At 40.0% G+C, this 14,469-nt stretch overlaps 1 long non-coding RNA gene across 1 annotated transcript in view; it reads left to right on the top strand.

Moving 5' to 3' along the window:
• Positions 1-14,140, top strand: part of LOC140846761 (uncharacterized) — a 32,235-nt gene extending 18,095 nt beyond the window's left edge. Inside the window, exons 3-4 of the long non-coding RNA XR_012126156.1 lie at positions 827-905; positions 11,354-14,140. This is a non-coding gene — a long non-coding RNA (uncharacterized lncRNA). The remainder of the gene's footprint in view (positions 1-826; positions 906-11,353) is intronic.
• The last annotated feature ends 329 nt before the right edge of the window (positions 14,141-14,469 follow it).

Here is a 14,469-nt window from a genome sequence, read left to right as displayed (position 1 = left end):
CACCAAGGCGGAGCGTGGGCACTCGAGCTGCCGAGAACACGGCCTGGAAGGGCTCCCTCTGGGCGGCGCGGGCAGGTCAGCGCGACCCTCAGCCCCCACCCGTCCCACCGGCCTGCCTCCCTCCCGCTGATGCGGTCTCACAGCTGGGGCTTCCTGGCGCCGTCCGGCCGCTGCGTCCTCACTGTGCTGGGCTCCGCTTGATCTCCTTCCGCAGGAGCTGAGATTTTAGAACTTGAACATTTGTGGCAACCCTGCTTTGAGCAAGTCTGTTAGTGCCATTTTCCAACAGCATGTGCCCACTTCATGTCTGTCACATGTTTGGTGACGCTTGCAATATTTCAGACTTTTTCATGATTATATCTGTTATGGTGATCAGTGATCTCTGATGTTATTATTGTAATCTTGGAGGGCACCATGAACCGTGGTCATGTATGATGTGAATTTAATTGACAGTATTGTGTGTGTTCTGACTGTTGTGGGACACAGCACATGACAGAAATAGCAGGAGACCTAGAGTCAGAAGTGGGGCCTGCAGACGGGATGGACCTGTGCCTGGGGGGGCTGCTGCCTGCGGATGAGGGTGAGCGAGCTCTTCTCAAGATGGGGTCCGCTCCTGGTGAAGGTTCCGGGAAGTGCTGAAAATGCAAGAGGATTTAGAATTTGACATAAACTTAGCTGATAAAGCGGCAGCAGGTTTGAGAGGACGGACTCCAGTTTCGAGAAGTTCTGTGGATAAAATGTTACCGACCAGCATCACGTGCTACAGAGAAATTGTTGGTGCACAGAAGCGTCAATCAACACAGCGAATTTCATTGTCTTATTTTAGGAAATGGCCGCAGCACCCTGACCTTCAGCAACCACCTTCCTGGCCGTCAACACAGAGGCAAGACCCTCCCCCAGCGAAGGTAATAGCTCCCTGAAAGCTCAGGGGACGGTTAGAATTTTTTAGCATGAGAGTCTTTCTGAATTGAGGTATGGACATTGTTTTTAGACATAATGCTATCGTACACTTAACAAACTAAGTGCAAACATCAGTTTTACACTCACTGGGGAAGCCATAAGATGCTCGAGAGCCATGTTCTTGCGCTCGGCTGTGTTCGTGGGCTGGGGCCGGGGGTGTCCTCGCGGGGAGACGCGGGGCTGCTCCGGGGAGGACCCGGGTTACCGCTGCTCCTTCTTTGGTCCTTTTTATAACCCAAGTTGTTACAATCAGCCAATAATCATTTTATAATCAGAAAAAAAGGCAATTTCTATTAAAAAACAATTGGATTTGAAAGAATCAAGAGGATGAATCTGGCCTCCCGAGATAGTTTAAAGTACACGAGTATCTGGTATCGTTGACGTGCTGTGGCTGGAGACCAGTGTTCGGGACCCGGTCCTGGAGTTGCAGGGAACCTGCTGGGGGTCGCTGAGAATGAAAAGGGGGCAGGGGCGCCCACCCACCTGGGGGTAGCGCGGGCCGGCGGGCAGGGGGGCTGCGGGGAGGCCGGCATGCGCATCCCGAGGGCCGCCCGCCCTGCCCCTGCCGTGGCCTCCCTCCAGCCGTGAAAACAAATGGCAGGAGAGTGTGAGAAATCGGGGGTTTTATAAAAAGCTACCGAGTGGCGGCTGTCAGCGCATGAAACCTGCGGGCGCTTCCCTGAACCCAGAGCCATGGGGGGCGAGGCGGGGCGGGACGCCGGGCAGGCCGGGGGCGTGCTCCTCCCGACAGTTCTCTGCGTCTGCACGATTTGGGGTAAAAAGGTGATTTTCTGTATTTTTTGTAGACTTTATTTTAAATTTATTTTGTAGAAATACAATATTTGGAGAATTATCAGAGCCACTAAGATTTCCAAAGCATCTGCCAACTTTTCTTATTCTAATGACTTATTTTGTGAGGGATGTTTCTGGATAAGAAACACACTAATGCCTCCTTCCTGACGTTGAGTTGAGGTCTGTTGTGTGTGAATTCCTTTTCCCAAAGAGAGGCACCAAGCCGTGTGTGCAGTTAAGACTTTTTTGGTTGCCCACATTAACATTGCTTTGTAACTTAGTCACTGGGGTCAATGATCATTTATGTACATGTCAGACTGCCATGATTTAGCTTTTGTTTTACTGAAAAATGGTTGCATTTTAATTTTGGCAGTGTGAAAAATATCATCTCCATTTTCCTGTTCGGGGTCTCAGTTTACATCCAGCTGCTACTATTTACATCTCCTGCTATTTTTGCAATGAATAATTGCCTAAACCCTGAGAAAACAATTTCCCTTTGAAAAGAATTGAAGTCATCCATCATAAATATGTTCTTTCATTTGTGAAGCTAGTCTTTGATAAAAGTTTGGAAAAACCCATGGTAAATGTTTATACATGCTGGCTGTATAATCAAATTATTAATCAGTGCACACTGGTGAGGGAATTGCCACCTGCTCTCTCTCTCCCTCTCTCCCTGCAGTTTTAGTCCTAGTTTCTTCTCTTATTTCACATTCTTGTTTTTCCGTTCTTCTTCAACTTTCCTTACTCCAAGGCTGGAGGTATTTTACTCCCCAACTTGTACTGAAATTTTAGTGACTCATTAGAATTTTAGGTGGTTAGAAGGAATTAAAAAACTCAAAAAAGGGACAGTTCATAAAAACAAAACAAAAATTCATCCATGGCAGAGTTTTAAGGCTTTCTCTAAATTCAATTGTTGCTATTTTGTTAGCTGCACCTGCAGCACCAACACGTTCTGAACATCAGCCTCACTCCTCACGGGGCAGTTCTTGAGTGTATGACCTCTAGTCTTGGCACCATCTAGGCTACTGACCCTACACATCTGGTACAGGAGAAGATATCCGTTCTGCAGACAAAGGAACTGCAAAGAAGACTGGCTATGCACCTACGATGATCTAGATGATGGGGGCAGAAATCCACCTTCCACTGTCCTAGCTGGCCGTTTGGTGTCCTAGCCATTGGGCCAGGACCTGAGCTGAGGCTCCTCCGACAGCTGTGGTCAGCAGTTCTCAGCTGGTAGAAGCAGCTGGGAATATGCAAAATTATAGCCTGAGTTTGTATGTATAACATAAATATGTAGTTTAAACATACATTTCAGTACACAAAATTCTTGCAGAAGCTAAAGACTGAGAAGCCCTTTCCTAGAACATAGAACAATCCGAGCGTACTTGCTACTGAGGCTGTCATGTATCATTAAGGTGCAGATATACAAATATGTATTTATTTTACTTTTCAATATCCAGGTGTATTTGATTCCATGTTTTAGAAGAACAATATGAACCATTATGAGAAATACCTGATTTTCTATTTGACTTCTATTTCCATTTCTATTGACTTCTGTTCTAATGATTTGGATATAAAACCAGCATCCTTTAAACATTTGTGAAGTTCTACCTCCGCTGATGAAGCCAAATGCATTAGAACCATACCGATGATCATAAAATAAGCATTTTCTTTTTCAATGTACTCATTTGGCAGCAACAAATTAAAAAATGAAAGAGCATGTGTAATTAATTATTAAAGTCTGAATTTCTGATTCTCAAGAGAGTTGATGATTGTGTAATTTGTACTTTCTATCTGTAAATATTTACATCCATCACAGGGACTCTAGTGATACTTTATGATCACATAAGACCAGAAGACAGAGATGCACTTTCACACCAAGGATGCATCAGCTTCTACTCAAAATATTAGGATCGATTGTAAGAGGATTATGCAAACAGGCAATAATTTAATACATGCAGTCACAGAAGATACATTTACACGTCAGTCTGTGAAACATGACTTTTCATTTAGATCAAATGACAGTTGTCCTGTTTTGATTTGCTTTTTCTGATTCCAGATTTTTATGAGCATGTTTACAGTTGCCATTGCATTTGGTTTCATCAGCAGAGGCATAGCTTCACAATGTTTAAATGATGCTGGCTTTATATCCACATCTTTAGAATAGAAATCAATAGAAAGGAAAATGGAAATTAAATAGAAAATCAGGTATTTCTCATAATGGTTCATAGTGTTCTTCCTAGACACAAAATCAGATATATTTGTTGATTTTTGTTGAGGATGAATCATTTCACAATATTGGGATTGCTGTTATAAATTTGGTAGAAAATTCAACATTAAAGATAAATGTATTTGTTTTTGAGGTGGTGATAGGACACATTTTGATGGGTTTGCAGCATAGTGGTAAAAGTAATGTTGTTGTTAAATTAAGACTGAAAATGAACTTGGAATTCACTTTTCTGAGCACGTAACTTATAATTACACCCAAATAAACTGCAATCATCTACTGGTAAAATTAACAGTATAGTTGACAAAACTTAAAAATATTTTTAGATATGAACAAAGTAACTGAACTATAAAAAATATTATGGCATAGTGGAACATGCTTTCTCTTTTTTTTGTCCATGTAATATCAAATTTTTAAAATATTTGATTTCTACAAAACACTTTACTAATCAATGTAAGTGTCCAATAATGGTATTAAAACATTTTATAAATGAGTCTTGTAAATACTTTTTCATTTTGCTCAAAATCAGTGGGAAATATTCAATAAGTAAGGTATTAAAACTTCAACTTCTTAATACTTTCAGGAAATTGTGATTATTGACACTAAACATATAAACAGGAAGGCACTGAATCTCTACCTAAAAAAAGTAGGTGGAAAAATTTGACAAATAAACATGAGAGTACAGATTGTATAAAAGGTTTAATTTTGAAATTCTAAAGTTGTATTTAGACATCTTGGTTGTGGGAAGTCCTTTGATGGAGCATCTATTTATAGTCAGAAAGATGTAGATTCTGTGCCTAATTGAATGAAATCAAGAAAGCTTACAGTTTTACAGCATCTAAACTTGGTGATACTTTGAAAAGAATCATAAGTAGAGATAAGATGTTGGGAAGTTGTGTATGACAAAAATATTTGTTGAAGAGAGGAACTTTGAACAGAGGGAAGATTTCCTACAAAAATATTTGGGCTGAAATACACATTTTAAAACAAAATGTAGAGTTGAAATATTCTTTACTTAGCAGAATTTTCATTGAGTTTTGCAGTAGTTGTACAGAGGGTTTTATCTTGATTAAAAATGCTATGGTATACCTAAAATAGTCAATTGAGGATCTCAACATATGCAAATTTATAATATAATTCAACTCTGATCTAGGCTACAGGTAAAATGTATCACAATTTTAAAATAATAAGATCCTATTTGAAAGTACATTCTTCAGAACCATAGCTGTGACATAGTAGTCACACAGACAGGTAAGAAACTGATTATAGTACATTAGTGTGTATCAGGCTTTACCATTTCGCTTATAACTTCTTAAAAGCGACGTGAAGACTACCTTGTTATAATACATATTGATATCTATGGATATGTGGTATTTTATGTTCACTCAATATTTTGTTTTTAAAATTAGTTTTTGGTAAGAACCATTTTGTAAATAAGCCTGTTTTGCAGCATTAAATCTTTTAGCCCACTCATCACTTCTTCATTGTATTCCGACTTAGTTGTTATGATAGGCTGAGACTCTTTATTGTGTCTAACAATGGATTTTTAAGAAGGCTTTCTCCCTGCAAGTCACTGCATGCTGTAGGCGCTAAGGGGTGGCCCCTCGTGGAGCTGAGGAAGGGGCCGAGCAGGCAGAGGGGTTCTTGCTGTCAGGGTCCACGCAGGCATTCTCTCTAGGTATTTCCAACAGAGGGAATTTAATACAGGGAGGTACTTACAGGGTAATGGAAGGGTTGGAGAACCAGGCAGAACGGTGAGGCAGCCCAGGGAGTAACGATAAGAGGAAGCTGATACCACTGGTTCTGGTGGTGCCATCAGAACCGGGAACTGGGAAGAACTGGGCCCGTGTAGAGAGTGGCTGTACAACCTGAAAAAGTGCCATGTAAAGCGGAGTTGAGTGGTGTGCGAGCAGATCACGGACTTACCCTCCACCAGTTCTTCCGGTGCCCCTGCCACTGTGAACCTTCAAATCTATCGGTGACTAGAGGGGAGGGAGCGGGAGTGGGTCTGGGAGCAGGAAGCAACCCGCCAGCATAGAGGCGACCCATGTGTGTGACACTTACCCCAAGGATCAGAATGGGTCTTCTCGATGTTCACCGCATCTACATCAGTAAAATAGGACACATGGCCACAGCCATCTGGCAACCCCAGATAATATGAACAACAGTTAGTACTTTTAAAAAATAAACGTACGACAGCCAAGTATTTTATTCATGGGCCTTCGCTCTGAGTCTATTTATTTACTCTAATTTTGCACATAATCATCCTGTGTACTAACTGAAAGCAGACAAGACACAGCTGTTTAGAAAAGTGAAATGGGCCAGCAGGTGTCAACAGGGACAGATCCAAAGGTGGAATATTAACAATCTGACAATGATGGAGAGAACAGAAAAAAATACCCCATACAATTGAAACAAAATAATTAAAGGGCTTTCTGTGCTTGTTTAATATAAAAAACAATTCATCATCCCAACTTGAGAACCCTCGAGGGCATGTCCCTGAGCCTTGAAACCTTGCATTTATTGATGTTGTTAAAGGTGGACATGAATCACCGAGAAAAGGTTAAATTATTCAGCCGCATTTTAAGATTTATAATAGTATTAAGTGTTGGCAGGTTCAGTTTCTCCGGAGGCCTCCCTCCCGGCTTGCAGATAACCGCCTTCTCGCCCTGTGCCTGCTTGGTCCTTCCTGTGGGCCTGTGTCCACCTGTTGTCTGTGTGTCCAAATTCCCTCCTCATAAAACTTGTTTTTGTTATTGAAGAATAGCTGTCATGCGATATTATGTTTCAAATGTACAACATAGTGCTTTGATGATTATATTCATGACAAATCTGCAAGTGCTGTTGGCCTGTCACCACATAACGTTATTGCTGTGATTGGCCACAGCATCAGCTGTTTAAGTGAAGAGAAATATAAAACTTATACAGGTCAGTAGTCCAGTGGTATCTTTCCCCTAGTTGGAAAACTAATGTATTTTGAACAGTCATAACATCTATTAACATTTACAATATACGTAAACTAATATACTTTGAACACTTCATAACACATATATGTGGTATTACTTAAGTAAGAAATGTAAAAACATTACATGTGATGATTGCAGGAAGATCACTGTTAGCAAGGAAAACAAATGAAATGCTGCGCAAACTCCCCTTAAACACGCACACAAACACAAATCTCAGAATGAAGAATGAAGAATCTAAAAGCAACATTAATTCATTTATTCTACAAATATTTATTGAGCACATACTACAGGTCAGACACATCTAATAATATTTTATTATTATTATTATTTTTTAATTTTGGTATCATTAATGTACAATTACTTGAACAACATTATGGTTACTAGACTCCCCCCATTATCAAGTTCCCCCCACATACCCCATTACAGTCACTGTCCATCAGTGTAGTAAGATGCTACAGAATCACTACTTGTCTTCTCTCTGTGTTATACTGCCTTCCCGTGCCACCCACCCACTACATTGTATGTGCTAACTGTAATGCCCATTTTTCCCCCTTATCCCTCCCTACCCACCCATCCTCCCCAGTCCCTTTCCCTTTGGTAACTGTTAGTCCATTCTTGGGTTCTGTGAGTCTGCCGCTGTTTCATTGCTTCAGCTTTTTCTTTGTTCTTATACTCCACAGATGAGTGAAATCATTTGGTACTTGTCACATCTTTGAATGTTTTGAATATTTGTTCAATTGACTTAGTATCCAGAAAATCATCTCACAGGGTAACTACATAAGACTCAGCCAGATGAAGTGTGAATGTGCTGTAACTGCATCGTTTCTACTGAGATTGACTTGCGGAAGTATCTGGACGTGTGTGAGACATTCTCTCTTGCTTCTTTTCTGATATAGAAGTACCCAGCTTACTGGGGACAAGCTTATCAACTGAAATAAATTGACAGTCGCTTCAAAGATGATGTCAAGGGGTATTTGGCAAGGATGGCAGATGATTTATTAAAGAAAAGAGGTAAAGCCAGTATTTGCATATTATGGCAAAAAAACTACAATGTTCATTGAACGTATCTTGGTGAAGCCATTTTAAAGAAGTGGAATAGGAAAGCAGGTGAGAGACAGAGATGGAGGCTGCGTCCCTGACTCCGTCAGTGCCACCAGTGTCCCCACCCCGCGTGGTTCATAAAGTGCGTTTATGCTCAGTTGCATATTTCTGGAGAGAAATTTGTTAGCCTTCGTCAGACTTAAGACCTCCAAATGGTAAAGCACCTTTGAACTAGGTAACTTCAATATACTCTTTCATGATCTCAAATGAAAGATACACTAAGAATTACTGTGGAAAAATACCTCATTTGTGGGTTCAGTTGTTTGTATCTCCTAATGTATTGATTATTGATGGAAGTGTCATGGTTGTTTCTGCAAATATAGCCACACACGTTTCGATGAGGAATTAACACATTAAAATCAGTTTGGTTTTCCAATGTCATGTTTTCCATTGATTATTAAATTCCAAGTCAATTATTGAGCTAAAATTCAGTGTATCCTTTAGAAGACATGTGGAAAGATGGCACTTCTTCATTTGTAAAAGTTAAGTGGTGGAAAATGGAATTTCATTATTTAATGACTTGTAATTTAATCAATGAGAGATTAAAGATATTTATCATCTCACAGATAGATATATGTTATGTGTCTAATTTATTCCTATCCTGAATAGTCTCAAATTATTAAACATGAAAAAAGTTTACAAAATCCAGAGTTTTCGAACATAGTCTTAGTATTATGTGCATTTAATTTGGTGCTGATTAATTTCCAACCAGTGGACACCAAATTTACTTAATTTAAACTTTACCTATAAATTTTTCTTTTCACATGTGTCGATAAATATGGGGAGGTATTGTCATTGTAAGCCTGAAGATTTTAATACTGTAAATACCTCCAATCCTACTATTCCGCCATCAGTTTAATGAGGTCAGCCCATGTGTTGTTGAATCTTGAGTCTACCGACCAAGAAAGGAGAGTGGCAGGTGCCCATTTATGTCTCAGCATTTCTCCACTTTATTTCTCACCCTTACCTTGACTTCTGGTCCTACCGTCCTGCCCCTTAGCTTCTGATCTCATGCTGATTCTGTTCATTGTGGTCTGGCACCTCGGTCCCTCAGGAACTGGGGTCATCTCCAGTTCTTGGGACCATATTTCTCAAGCCCTTCTACCTGTGTCGAAGTCATCTTCAGTGACAAACCTTGATACACTAATTGTGCTGTCATATTTCTTCTGTAAGTGCCCCCCCACCCCCAGGGCTTGTATCCTAACTCTAATGTGATCAAAATGGTGTGACATGGAGTATATATCATGAAGTTTAAGTGGCATTTCTTTAATAGTTACATAACTTCTGTTTTACATATTTTATTTAATGAGTGCTATAGAATATAAAGTGATCTAGCTATCAGAGACACAGTAGTTGTTTTTAATAATGTGTATTATTAATTCTGTACTATTCAGTATTATAGTCTTTAGTACATATTTAAGTTGGTACCGCAGAAGTATTTAACTTGGGAGTGTATGATTTATCCAGCTGCATTCCAACGGAATTTGAGCTCAAGCTGAGGGATTTGAACAGGCCTGATCTTCGACTTTGAAGACATAATCATGTGAGATATATAGGATGTCTAGCGATTAAGTGGTAGTTAGTCTGTTCTGAGGTAATCTGTCTCTCCTAACAGGCTCTCCATTTAATGTTGTGTGAACAACCACAGAATGATCACTACCAGTGCAGTTAAATGCTTTTATAATTAAATCTCCATTGAGTAGATTTCTTTGTCTTTCCTAGGCAGTTTCCTTTGTTTGTTTAAACTTGCTGCAGTTTAGTATACAATCATGGAAAACGTAAAGTGTGTCCAAATGAAATGGAACTGCGTGCTGTGGCAGGAGAAATACATTTTTGCCTAATAAATTGGCATTGAATTGCAGTCATTTATCAAATTATGTAACTCGTAATGCCAGTCACACCATGGGAAAGATGATACCTTTTGTGAAATCTATAGAAAATATGATTATTATGTATCTTGGCAAACAATATGGAAATGTTTATAATGATCACTTTTGCTGTATAATCCTCCTGAGTACTCACAGGAAGCTAAATTCATAGAATGCACTGATTCAAGAGTTAAAATGAATTTAAGTTCTGATTGTTCTATTTACTAGCAACATAAGCTGGGTTATTTATTTATCATTTGTAAGCTGTCAAATGGGACAAATAATAGTACCCATGGCATAGATACACTTGAAATTTAAATGTGAAGATGTGTATGTAAACTGCCTAGTAGGGTCTGGTTCTTGATGAAGTTGAGCTGTTGTGATCTCCTTCTGTTACTAAATAATCTCTCAACATGGAATTATATTGTGATTTATTTAGGAAAAGTATATGGATGTACATTTCAAGTTAGCCCACAAATTAGGGAACAGATAGTCAAAGAAAATATTTATTTTCTTTAAAAATTTTATCATATTTCCTATCTCAAAATGGTCTGTTACTTTCACCAAAAATTGAGTTATATACAAATGTATTCATTTACCTATACAGTAAGGTCCACAAGATAGTTAAAGGAGTACTTTTGCTTAATTCTCCAGGTTTTCTTTCAAAACTGTTGGTAGGATTATTAATTTTATAGCATAATATGAATATTTGAATATGTGTGAATGTTTGAAAATATTTATTTGCAAAAAGTAAAAATGGGCAAAAATAGTTTTAGTAGACACAATTTGTGGCTGTGTTTATAGTTATGGCTGAATATATGCATCTAAATTTGTCGTGCAAAATCAGTAGTTCACATCTGAGTGTTCAAGCGTGACAGGGAATGTCGTCTGCACTTGGCTTCTTGTTCACTTTGTGCTTCTAAACGTCGCTTGGGACTTTTTCTCATTGGAGGGGGTGGTCATATTTCTAGAATTCCTACCACTGCAGCTCATGTCTCATGAGATTTAAATTGAAATGACTGTTCCGAACCCATTACACTATTTTGAGGCAATGGGTAGAAAGGAGAAAAAGGGAGATTTCCCATATTATCACATAGTTCCAAACGTTCTGGGAATTAAAAGTTCAGACGTGTGAATGTAAAACATTTTAAATGTTCATTAAAATGCGATTTGGTGATAGGAATTGTCAAAGACAATGGACAGATTTTGGTGTTCCGTTCCAGCTGGCACAAATACAAACTTACTAAAATACACTAACATTTTGGTTTATTTGGGAAGACCAGGCACCGGCCTGCCGCAGTGCGACCTGACCCGGCTGCCTCTGCACTGGCTCCTTGTACACTCATGTAAATAAACTGGAAATGAGGTTAAAAGTTTCAGTTTTTCTCTCTATAAGCAGTGTCCTCTGGTCTGAATCTTGCATCTTTTCTCCAATCCAGGTGGGCAGACATTCTAAACTCAGAAAGATCAAAACGTAACTCAGTCCTCTGGGAGTCATGCAAACCTGTGGGTCAATGTCAGCTTACTTCTTCCCAGTGAAGAGAATGGAAGCAGAGACATGGACTTGACTAAGGGAAGACGTGGGGGAAGCATTTCACAGTTAACAGTGAATTGAGACTGCGCCTTATTATTTTAGAATCACCTGAGCAAGATGGAGGTCGTCAGCACGGTGTCCGCATGAAATACTGTTCGCATCGTTCTGCTCCAGAAACTATAGACGCTCTTCTTTCTGTTAGCTGGTGATACGCAGTGTGCATACATCACACGGTGTGGGTACTAACTGGCAATGCTGTATCTCTGTAGTCCACACATAACGTGCCTGTTGCTGCCCGGAAAATACCTACATCTTACCATTTTGTGATGTCCACTGAGTTATGAATGCCTTGCAGTATTTTGAAAAGAGCTTTGGCTTTGATGTGAGCTCACAGCTCACCAATTCCTTCCTGTGGGCTTCAGTGCCTTTGCTCATGAACTAGAGCTATTCAAAGACTAGAGTGGGCAGGTAAGGTAACCATTCAGATTACTTCTATGATACGGTGGTTATTTCTATTTGGGGTTCTCGTCCATTCCCAGTTTTTACATTTGCAGCAATGCCTGGTGAGGCTCGTCAGGATTCCTAAGCTCATATCAAACTGGACTTGCCAGGGATGATGGAGCCACTATTTTGGAATATCTTCCTGTGTTATCTTTAAAGCCACGTGCTTGAGGACGTGTGGAATAGAAGGAGTGAAGTGCACTCGAGACCCGGAGACCCGAGCGGGTACTGCGTGCCTCCAGCCTACCGGGTGTGTGACTCCTCTGGGCGCAGACCCTGCCCTGTAGGAGGACAGTGGTAACAAGGGCCTGTTGTCTGATGTGATGAGACCAATCTGAGATCGTTTAAAAATGCTCCTTGTATGGGAAAGTAATCTGCAAATGCAGTCTGTCCTCTTGATCCAGCTGTTTACAGTAATGGGTTCCTGTTTGTGGAAGGATTGAATACCGGGTCTGTTTTTACCTTTCTTGACATACTGTGCTGTGGTCTCACACTGACCCCTTCAGGGTGGCTGCCTGCAGCGGAAAGGGCAGCCTCGTGTCCTCACTGCAGAGCTGTGATCAGAGGTCTGTGCTACATGTCACCGCTCAGAAGGTAATTTCGCGTTTTCCAAACACATCTGTGGAATTTCGACAGCTAATGTACGATAGGGAATTCGGTGATGGTGACTAAGGAGCACGCATGGGTTAATGACTCTCAAAAAATTCATTAGAAATTTGATTTTACCTACTCGTCAAGTATAATGATTTACTTTTTGAACTCTTATTACAACTATTATTGCTTATCGGTGAGATCTAATGCCCTTGAATTTCACAGGCATCTACAAGGTTTTATGTTTCCTATATATCTGGCAGAGATCCGGCCTTCCTAAATAGAGTCATGTAATAGTAGTAGTTAAAGCAGAGTTTTATTTAAGCTAGCAAAAAATTACCCTTCACAATAGACCTATCATCAGACCCTTGATGACTCAGTTGGTTATTGGTTGTTTGCTGGTTATGGAAATGAGTTAAAATGGCTTTTAGCCTAACGTAAGCCTTTAGTTTTGACTAAATGTCATAGTGACGAGCTCCGTTCATATATTATTTCAGTTAGGCAAAGAGAGCCCTCATGTAATTTCTCTGGTGATTTTAATACTTGTAGTTCTTAGGTTCTGTTGAAGCATGTTTTTCTCAAAGGGACTGTGGAAAGCACTGACCGTGTGCTGGCATTGGGGTGATCAGGTATCTTTCAGTAACGGCCTGAAAATAGTCCTGAGGTCACAGGAGGGCTAACCAGTTTGTGGCCATGTTAATGGATGCAGACTAGCTGACTGTTGCTTTGGGAGTGTTTTGTTCTTTTCCAGAATTTCTGAGGCCATCATGATATCCATTTGTAGAGCCTGATGTCACACTGAAGACCAGGAGCTCCTGGACTTTTGGCATTTGCATTTTAACATCTTATAAGACGGCATGAGTGAGATGGATGGTTCGCTGATGCCTAAACTGTCATTTCTAATAAAGAGAAACCAGATAAAAAATAAAATCATCTAAACGCCACTTATCTTTACTCAAGCCATTACATAACATTTTTAAAATGCAGTCATATGTGTAGAGTCTTGCTTCTCACTCAACACTTGAGAGCATGTGTATGCAAATTATTTTTCTTGCCACCTACTGTGGCATTGTCCCCAGGTGCTGCTTCAGAAACAGTGGTTATAAGGAGCAGAGATTTTTGGAGAGGGAAGCTTGAGAATGATGTTTCTTTGTAAATAAATTCGTGGTGTGGGTGCACACAATGCAAAAACATGGCGACAGTGCCGTCTCCGCGCCCAGAACACGAAGCATGTAGGTCTCCTTCCAGGCAGCAATGCCAAGTATGTTTTCTCTAGAAACCTCCATAAAAAATAATATGCTTTTCAACTAATAACAAACACTGCTTGCTTTTTAGAGGAATGGACCAAAGATATAACAACTGATGGCTGTAACCATTTGAAAGATGTATAATACTATTGAAATTTACTGGAAAACAAACTTAAAAATAGCTCTGTTATTATCTTGTTACCCATAGGATTAACAAAAATGTTAAATTCCGACAATATCACGTGTTGATGTTTTCTGGAAAACATCTGTTTTCCCACACTGCTGGCGGGATGCATGGGGGCAGCTTTGGAGGCTGTAACATGAAATGTGTACCTTGTGACATCAGTTTTAGTTCTGGGTGTCTGCAAACGAGAGTGGAACATCTGCGGGTGTGCCACTGCATCAGCAGGGATGACCTGGGGACACACACTCATCAAAAGGGAAAAGGATACATAAAGTGTGTGAACTCCTGCATGGAGGTACCATCTACCATGAGCAAGATTGGCAGAGGTGACAAGATGCAGAATCAGACTCCTACAGAGATGAGAGGCCTTGGAATGATCAGATAAAGAATATGAGTGAGGGTGCTGTGTTGAAAGAGTAAAGGACAGAATTCAAAGTATGATTATTCACCAGGAAGATTTTTTTTAAAAAAGAAGAAATGTATTTTTAGAAATCAAAA

The sequence above is a fragment of the Manis javanica genome, chromosome 16 (assembly GCF_040802235.1).
Source record: "Manis javanica isolate MJ-LG chromosome 16, MJ_LKY, whole genome shotgun sequence".
Classification (NCBI taxonomy): domain Eukaryota; kingdom Metazoa; phylum Chordata; class Mammalia; order Pholidota; family Manidae; genus Manis; species Manis javanica.
Note: the sequence above shows the minus strand (reverse complement) of the source record. Positions and strands in the feature narration are given on the sequence as shown.